At 33.1% G+C, this 7,736-nt stretch overlaps 1 long non-coding RNA gene across 3 annotated transcripts in view; it reads right to left on the reverse strand.

Moving 5' to 3' along the window:
* LOC125503442 overlaps nucleotides 1-3,587 on the reverse strand; it is a 15,034-nt gene extending 11,447 nt beyond the window's left edge. For all 3 annotated transcript variants that reach the window (XR_007280860.1, XR_007280859.1, XR_007280858.1), the window contains exons 1-2: nucleotides 3,462-3,587; nucleotides 3,126-3,275 (exon numbers count right to left, since the gene is read on the reverse strand). This is a non-coding gene — a long non-coding RNA (uncharacterized LOC125503442). The remainder of the gene's footprint in view (nucleotides 1-3,125; nucleotides 3,276-3,461) is intronic.
* Between the last annotated feature and the right edge of the window lie 4,149 nt (nucleotides 3,588-7,736).

Below are 7,736 nucleotides of genomic sequence, written 5' to 3' on the forward strand. Positions count from 1 at the left end.
TTGTTATTGTTTGTGAAGTTGACGTTAATTTAGAAGTTAGTTTGTTCCTGTTCCGTATTTAAAGTTATACCGAGGTAAATAAAAGTTGGAAGCTGAAGAAAGAGTTAGATACTCGGCCATCCACGGTACAATATTAATACGTCATTAGATAGACAATTTACAAAGTTACCAATTTTACACTTTACGCTGTGAACTCAACCGTTTTCAAATTATAAATTATTTTATTTAAAAATTTCAAAAAGTTGTTACATTTTTGTTTTGAAGTTTTGAAAAACTGTTGGACCTATTTTAAATCGCCTGATTGATTGCGGACGCAAATTCGTATCAAGAAAAGATTAAATTAAATTAAATCGTATCGATAGAATCCCGGTAACGATTCCCTATCTTATTCTCCGTCTGTAGTTCAGATGCTGCCCTGATGATCGCCATTTGCATTGTATTGCACGATTCGGTAAAATATTACTACTTACTTGTTTAGTGATTTTCATCGGAGACATTTGTTAAACCAGATGTTGAGCGGATATTTTTTAAAGAAGCCAGGGTCAATTTATGAAAAACGCTCAAGATTAAGTGCAAATAAAGTGACAACTATTATTAATAACTTTTAATGCAATAATATGTTCTATTATTTGTTATTTTATTTTGTAACAACAAATAATCAATATTTATATATCTATTTTGTAATCTTTCATATTTAATATAAAATGATAAACATCATTATTATCAAAGTTATATTTTGTAAGGTGGCTATGGAATTCATTAAATAAATGTCAAAATTGGATGATACTTGTCATTATCAATGAAGAAAAGTGCAACGTTTTATAAAATGGATGGAATTTCATAGCAAAAAATGCAATAAAACTGCATACGTATGTAAAAATGAAAATGTAAAATTATACCGACAGTGACATTTTAAAATAAATGTTCAATATAATTTCCGTGAACATCCGTTTCCGTTATAAATTTCGTTTTTGACGTAACCCCATAAAAAAATCCATTTTTGTCAAATCGGGTGAACGAGGTGGCCACTGAACAGGCCCACGTCTGCCTATCCACCTCTCAGGAAATTCATTATTTAGGTACTCGTGAATTTGAACTGTATGGTGAACTGGAGCTCCAATGTAAATGCCACATTCTTTCTGTGATATAATTAGGTAAATGAGCAATTAAAAGTGGCAATTCAAATTTTGACACTTATTTATTGACTTCCACAGCCACCTTACGAAATGTAGAAACTTTTTCAAATTTTTTAATAAAATAAATTATAATTTGAAAACGGTTGATTTCACAGCTTAAAGTGTAAATGCAAATTGGTAACTTTGTAAACTATCTATCTAATGACGTATTAATATACAGGTACTTTCATTTGAAAAACAAAAGTTATATTGCGGTAAAAAGTTTGAGATTGAAGTCCCACATGGTTAACACCCTGTAGAATGTATTGATATTTTGGTTCAACAGAATTCTTAACGGACCTGTGGTGACTGGAAAACGTATTTTTTGTATCTTTAAATACATTTTTTTGCTTCCACAATTAATTTTTAGATGCCATGTTTTTTAGCAAAATTTTACTAAAATGGCGATACTCTGCCACCGTCACAAGAGAAAAAAAAACAATTGACGGTACATATGCAGCGTTTCAAGCTGCATTTCATGAGCATGAATGAAAAATGGGTAGTTCTATTTGAAAAAATACACTTTGATCTTGCCTCGCTTTTCTGAGACACTCTGTATCATATAAGATATTTTTAAAATGTGCGCACTTTGTGCGTCAACAACTTTTATATGAAACTATTTTTCGGAAATTGAACACCATTGGAAATAATGGACTCTATCGCACTAAAAAAACACCCTGTATATTAACCTTGTATATCTGTAGTCCACTCGGCACTTGTGTAGTGATTCTAATACTGCTTCCAAGCTTATCGAGTCAAAAGCTTTGTGGAAGTCTACGAATATTCGGACTAGTCGTCTGTTATATTCTTTTCGTCTTTCTGTTATTTTTAAAATGTGCGTCAACAACTTTTATATGAAACTGTTTTTCGAAAGTTCAACACCATCGGAAATAATGGACTCTATCGCGCTAAAAAAACACCCTGTATGTACATTACATACTCTGTACAATAATAAGTAGGGACTTAATTCTAAAGCTGAAGTATGGGTAACCAAAATCAGCAACATCCACATCAAAGGGAAAATATATAGGGTGTTTCATTAAAAATAAGCATCATTGATACCTACTTCCGGTAAAACCGGAAATGTGGCCACATTGAAAATATTTTAGATCGCTTGCCTTCAATGAGTTCAGCGCACACTTTCCAATTGTCAAGTTTCTCCTAATTACAGTTTGCCAGATATTGATCGCGGCGGTTCAAGGTGGGATACCCTGTATATTTTTCATTTTGAACCATTCTTGCTAAAATAACTGTTCCCACTGCCGACATGGTAGAAAAAGGTAGGAAAGAGTTACGGTGGTTTAGTATTTAAGTAAAAGTCATAAGATTGTTTGAATAAAAAGGTAAAATTTTATTTTGCATTGAAGCACAACTAAGAGGCATGACTTTAAAAGTGTTTATATCAAATGTAGTGTTAAAATGCTTTACTGCTAGTAGAATTTCCTATCAAGGGAACAAGAAGTGTGTAAACAAACAGTGTAGCTCCGTGTTGTGTTAATAAACGTACAGGGTTATTGATTGAACTTTGGCCACCCCGTTTTAGCATTGAATTTTAAATTTAGTCAAAAATGTTAAATACAAAAGTTGTAGATATTAACATCTAGTTTATTTTAAGACAACGCCAATTAGTACAGGGAGTCACAAATTCAAGTGGCAGACGAAACTTGAACTGGAATGCCGTACTTTTTATTGCATATTCAAACTATTCGCACAATTCTCCACCTACTCGATATAAATGTTCTATAATGATTTTCAACTGTTTTTGAGTTAATAACCAATATTGATTGAACTTAGGCCACTTCGTTTTTGCATCTAATTTGAAATTTAGAGAAAAATGTTAAATACAAAAGTTGTAGATATTAACGTCTAGTTTATTTTAAGATAATACCAGTTGCTACAGAGTGTCTCAAATTCAAGTGCCTATTATATATTATGTTTAAATCAGCTCACCTTCTTCAACATCACAGAGTTCATCCTCAGTAGTCGTCCCGCTATAATTTCCGCTGCTGGATTCACTTCCGGGCACAAATTTAGCCTTTATGTCTAACCGGGTAACGCTAGGGCTGAAACACACTGGTTGGTTCTTGCTCATCGGATAGCCTGAAAGCGAAAAACAAATTAGCGCGTACTTAATATACTCGAAGATGTTTGTAAGTTTAAAAATGTATACGTTTTCTTGATAGCAACTTTTATTTGAGTATTTTTCTTTAAGATTTTAGAGTTGTAAGGAATGGCAAAATTGCCGTATGATGAATTTATAACCAGGTATAACGATAACAATATTACTTTAGACTTTTAACATTTTCAATCGAACTCTCAGGTTGCACAACATCTCAATTAACGCCACATAAACTTAAGACATTACATTTTCACGAATTTAATAATACACAACTAAATATTCCTTCAGTTTATAGAGCCTTGGCTAAATACATTATAAATATTTTGAATTATCTGAGATAAAATAAAAAGTAACATACCTATGTAAAATTCATTACATTTCTTAGAAAAACTGTCCAATCTTCGATCTAAATGTTGTCAATATTCTGGTAAGCTTAAATGTTGGTTTATTTAGCAAAGTACCTGTTGACAAAAATCTAGAAAATGGTGTCAATTACCACGTTTAATAATCTTAACAATATGAATTGTTTTTTTTTGAAAATTAATACAACTTTCTCTCAACTTTTTATTTAAAAACTTTCAAAAAAATTGGTTAAATTTTTTGATGTTTTTAGCTCAATTTTAATTCACAATTTTCGTAGTTAATGAACTTACAAATATAATTACTTTGAAAACATAAAGTTCCAAACATAAAGTATAAAGTACCAATATTTTTATGATTTGTTGATTTATCGTCATTTATTCAAGAAAATAGCTGATTAAAGTCCTAAATTGTAAGTTTGTTTATGGGTAATATTCTTTTCGTCGTTATATAATTATAATAGAAAATTGCAAATTTAAAGGTGTTTTGAAAGGTTTACAGTTTTTTTTTTAACTTAAATTCTTAGTAAAGAATATTAAAAGGGAATGAAGGTAGTGTAATGGTGGGTTTATACACGAGAATAAGGAAAGGTTTGGTCTAATTTGTAGTAAAAAAAGGGTCCAAAAACTAAATGCAACCGTCAAATATTTTGTTTGCATTTTCTTCATTTGTCCTTAAGTAAATGTGAACTTAAGAATAAACTACCTCCATTTTTTACAAAATCAAAAATTGTTATTACGGAAAGTTGACTAGAGTTGAAAAGCACGTTTAAATATGCAATTAAATTATTCAATTATATTGAAAAAACATGTTTTTATTTTTACTGTATTTGCGTGAAATCTAAGATGCACTGATAATAAATCAAAATAATGCAACATAAAAGTTACGAGACAAAGAGGTGTTGTACATGTAAATGTTTAACAAATAAAGAAATTACTTATTAGAGTTATCGATGTTTTAAAAAATAAATAATTTGCTTTCTTGTTACAACGTCAACTTTATAAATGGGCCGATTTATAAACTTGACGTTGCCGTTACTGTTGCGGTTTTCGCTAACGTTTGCGCTCGTAGAAAATGAAAAAGGCGATTTTGATACTTGGCGTTACCGTTTGCGGTCAGTCCAATTTTTAACCTAAGATATTTTCTGTATTATTGAATGTTTTGAATCAGCTGATTTGGTCCGACCAAATACTGAATTCGGATTGGTTGTTACGTCAGTACTACGGATGTACGAACGTACATCGACAGGAACTTAAATTCGTTCATATCGAGCGGCACGGAACGCAAACGGTAACGGCCTAGGTGCCAGGGTTGCCAGGTCCGAAAGTCGAGTTTTCGTAGATAAGCTCGACACTTTTCGGTAAAAAAACGGTGAGATTTTGGAAATGCTCTGTTACGCACACCTATAGCTGGTTGGGTGGTCCAAAACCTCACCAAAAAAAATATATATAATCGCGCGTTTTTCAAAACTTGAATTTTTCAACTTACAGGAATATTAAAATAAACACGAGTCAATAGGTATATTTGTAATATTTTTCAAACATTACAATACATTGTTAACAAAAATAAAATAAACACAAAAAATAAATAAATATTCATCATAAATATTGCTAATAAAATGATTAATAGTAATTTTACTAATTTTACGAACTAAACACTTCTACTTCTTTTAAATAAAAATATCGGCTCAATTATCGTCTTCCAAATAATCCTTATATAAAATTTTACCACTCATAATTAACACAAGCTTATCTTCAATTTTAAAACTATGACAATTTTTGCTACTAATATATGTCAAAGATGAAATTGTACTCGTTTTTAGCTTATTTCTCAACTTAGTTTTCATTAGATTAGCCTGTGAAAATATCCGTTCAACATTGGCTGATGAGTGAGGTAGAATGCTTATTCTACCTGCTTAGGTTACAACTAAAATTGGTTAAAATTCGAAACATGAACGTATCATCTTCATGTTTCAATATTTGTACTTGGCTCCAAAACTTCAATATTTCCACAAATTTTTTAAATTTCTTCAACATTTCGCAAGAGACGTCATTCTGTGTCCAGACCTTGTAATTAACTATCATTTATTAGATTTGGAAATATCATTGCAACATCAGAAATAGATTGTAGGGAAACATAATTTTATCATATTTATGATCTACAGGATGATTCGAAATTGGTGTCATTCCTCTGGAGGTGTTTTCTGACGCTGTTATAGGAGTACAGAAAAAATAGTAAAATATATTAATTGTTATTAAAAACTGAGAAATTTGCAAAAAACTATATCAGAAATACGGCAGCAATGTTTTTCAAGGTAACCTGCCTAATTAACATTGCGCAAATACGTGTGGCTTCGCAATTATTTAAAACTCCGGTAACCATGGAATTATACAGACTGACAATAAGATAGACAAGGATAAACGGTAAATTCAACAAGATTTGTTGACGAAATGTCAACCTGTTCTCATAACCTCGAACATGGGTGTGTGGCGAAGTTTGACAACACATTCAGAGTGCTGGAGCGCCACGACAAATTCTTGTTGGTGGATGTCCAGAACGTTCCCCAACGAGTGTTGATGGACCGGCTTAAGCCGGCTTGCATTCCAGCCACCCACCGAGTATCGGAGGAGCATTCTTACGCCAACCGACTCTGAGATACTCAAGCCAAAGAACCGCTCAGAATCGATGGCTACTTCGCTGGGGGATGGCCCTGTGGCGAATCTTGACAACACGCATTTGCCCCAAAAGGTTGACTGACGTTGGCAACCCTGCTGGATGCCAGGCATACAAATAGGCCGCGGTGAGAGAGACAACATCGCAGACATCTCTCTCTCGAAGGGCCAACGCCCAAGAAGAGACCCTCAGCGTCCCTTCTCAACGGGGAGTCTCCGTCATAGAACAAGGCTTATCTCCGTTTGCAATTTCGCGCGCGCACACCCCGCTTATGCTCTATTTATTGTTAGTTGATTAAAAGTTGTTTATTTTAAGTGTGCTTTATTGTGTGACACAAGCCCACAGGTGTTTATAAATAAACCCTACAACACTAAACATTTGAATGGTTAACTCCAAACAAGGTAGTGCCTGTGTAATTTCTTTATTATCCACTCTTATCAAGCAGCTTCTCGTATTCAGTTAATTAACTCCTGCTCCATTTGTATATTCTTCAAAATTGTAGAAGAAAACTTTTTAGATATGAAAAATGTTTGTAATTTGAAGCAAAGATCGTAATCTTTCCTTTTGAATGCTTAAGTATTCCAATTGTTGTGTCCGATAAAACTACCCGTCTTAACTTCACAACCCGGTTCGAAATAAAAAGCTATAGTTGCTTAACTACTTTAATAAACAGACAAAATCACTCCAAACAAAGGAACTACTGAACTCTACTTTATTTTACAAAAAAGGCGTGCGTTCTTAGCATAAAGCACCCAATCACACTGCGCATTTTGGCCTTACCCTATTGACCCACAGCGGGAATTTTAAAATCCAAAAACTATTTACTAGACAGAGGTGGAGCGCTGATCCTGGACAGTGGTGGATCATAGAAGGCTCTAACACCAATATACTACCAATTAAACATGGAACACTTTCAAAATAATGCTTAATAACAAAGTTGAAATTCGATCTTCAGCTGTTAATATCTTCCAGAAATTAACGAAAAAAAAAAATTTTCAATATTTTTCTCGTACTCCCCAAGAGAGCCTCTTAAAAGGAATGACGCCAATTTTGAATCACCCTGTATATGGCGGGCTTGATAATTTTAAGTTTGAAAAAGAACTCTAAAATACGAGGTGTGCTAAAATAAAATGTCTGCTATTACCAACGTACTGTGATCATGAATGGAAATATGTTATATTATTTTAAGTAATCCACGGAAATTTTTTTAACTTTTATTTGATACTTTTCGGTAGAAATCTTCATGGTATCGGTAGATCGGTAGGTTCCTTGACAAATCGGTAGATCTACCGAAAAATCGGTCAGAAATCGGTAGAAAGGCCGGTCAGATACGTCTGACCGGTTAGCGACGGCCATAAGTGAAAGTCCTGGTACAAAACCCACGGATCTGGATCGAAAGCCGTCGCCGC

Source organism: Dendroctonus ponderosae, unplaced genomic scaffold, assembly GCF_020466585.1.
Source record: "Dendroctonus ponderosae isolate FM_Combo_2020 unplaced genomic scaffold, Dpon_F_20191213v2 Dpon_F_20191213_2, whole genome shotgun sequence".
Classification (NCBI taxonomy): Eukaryota; Metazoa; Arthropoda; class Insecta; order Coleoptera; family Curculionidae; genus Dendroctonus; species Dendroctonus ponderosae.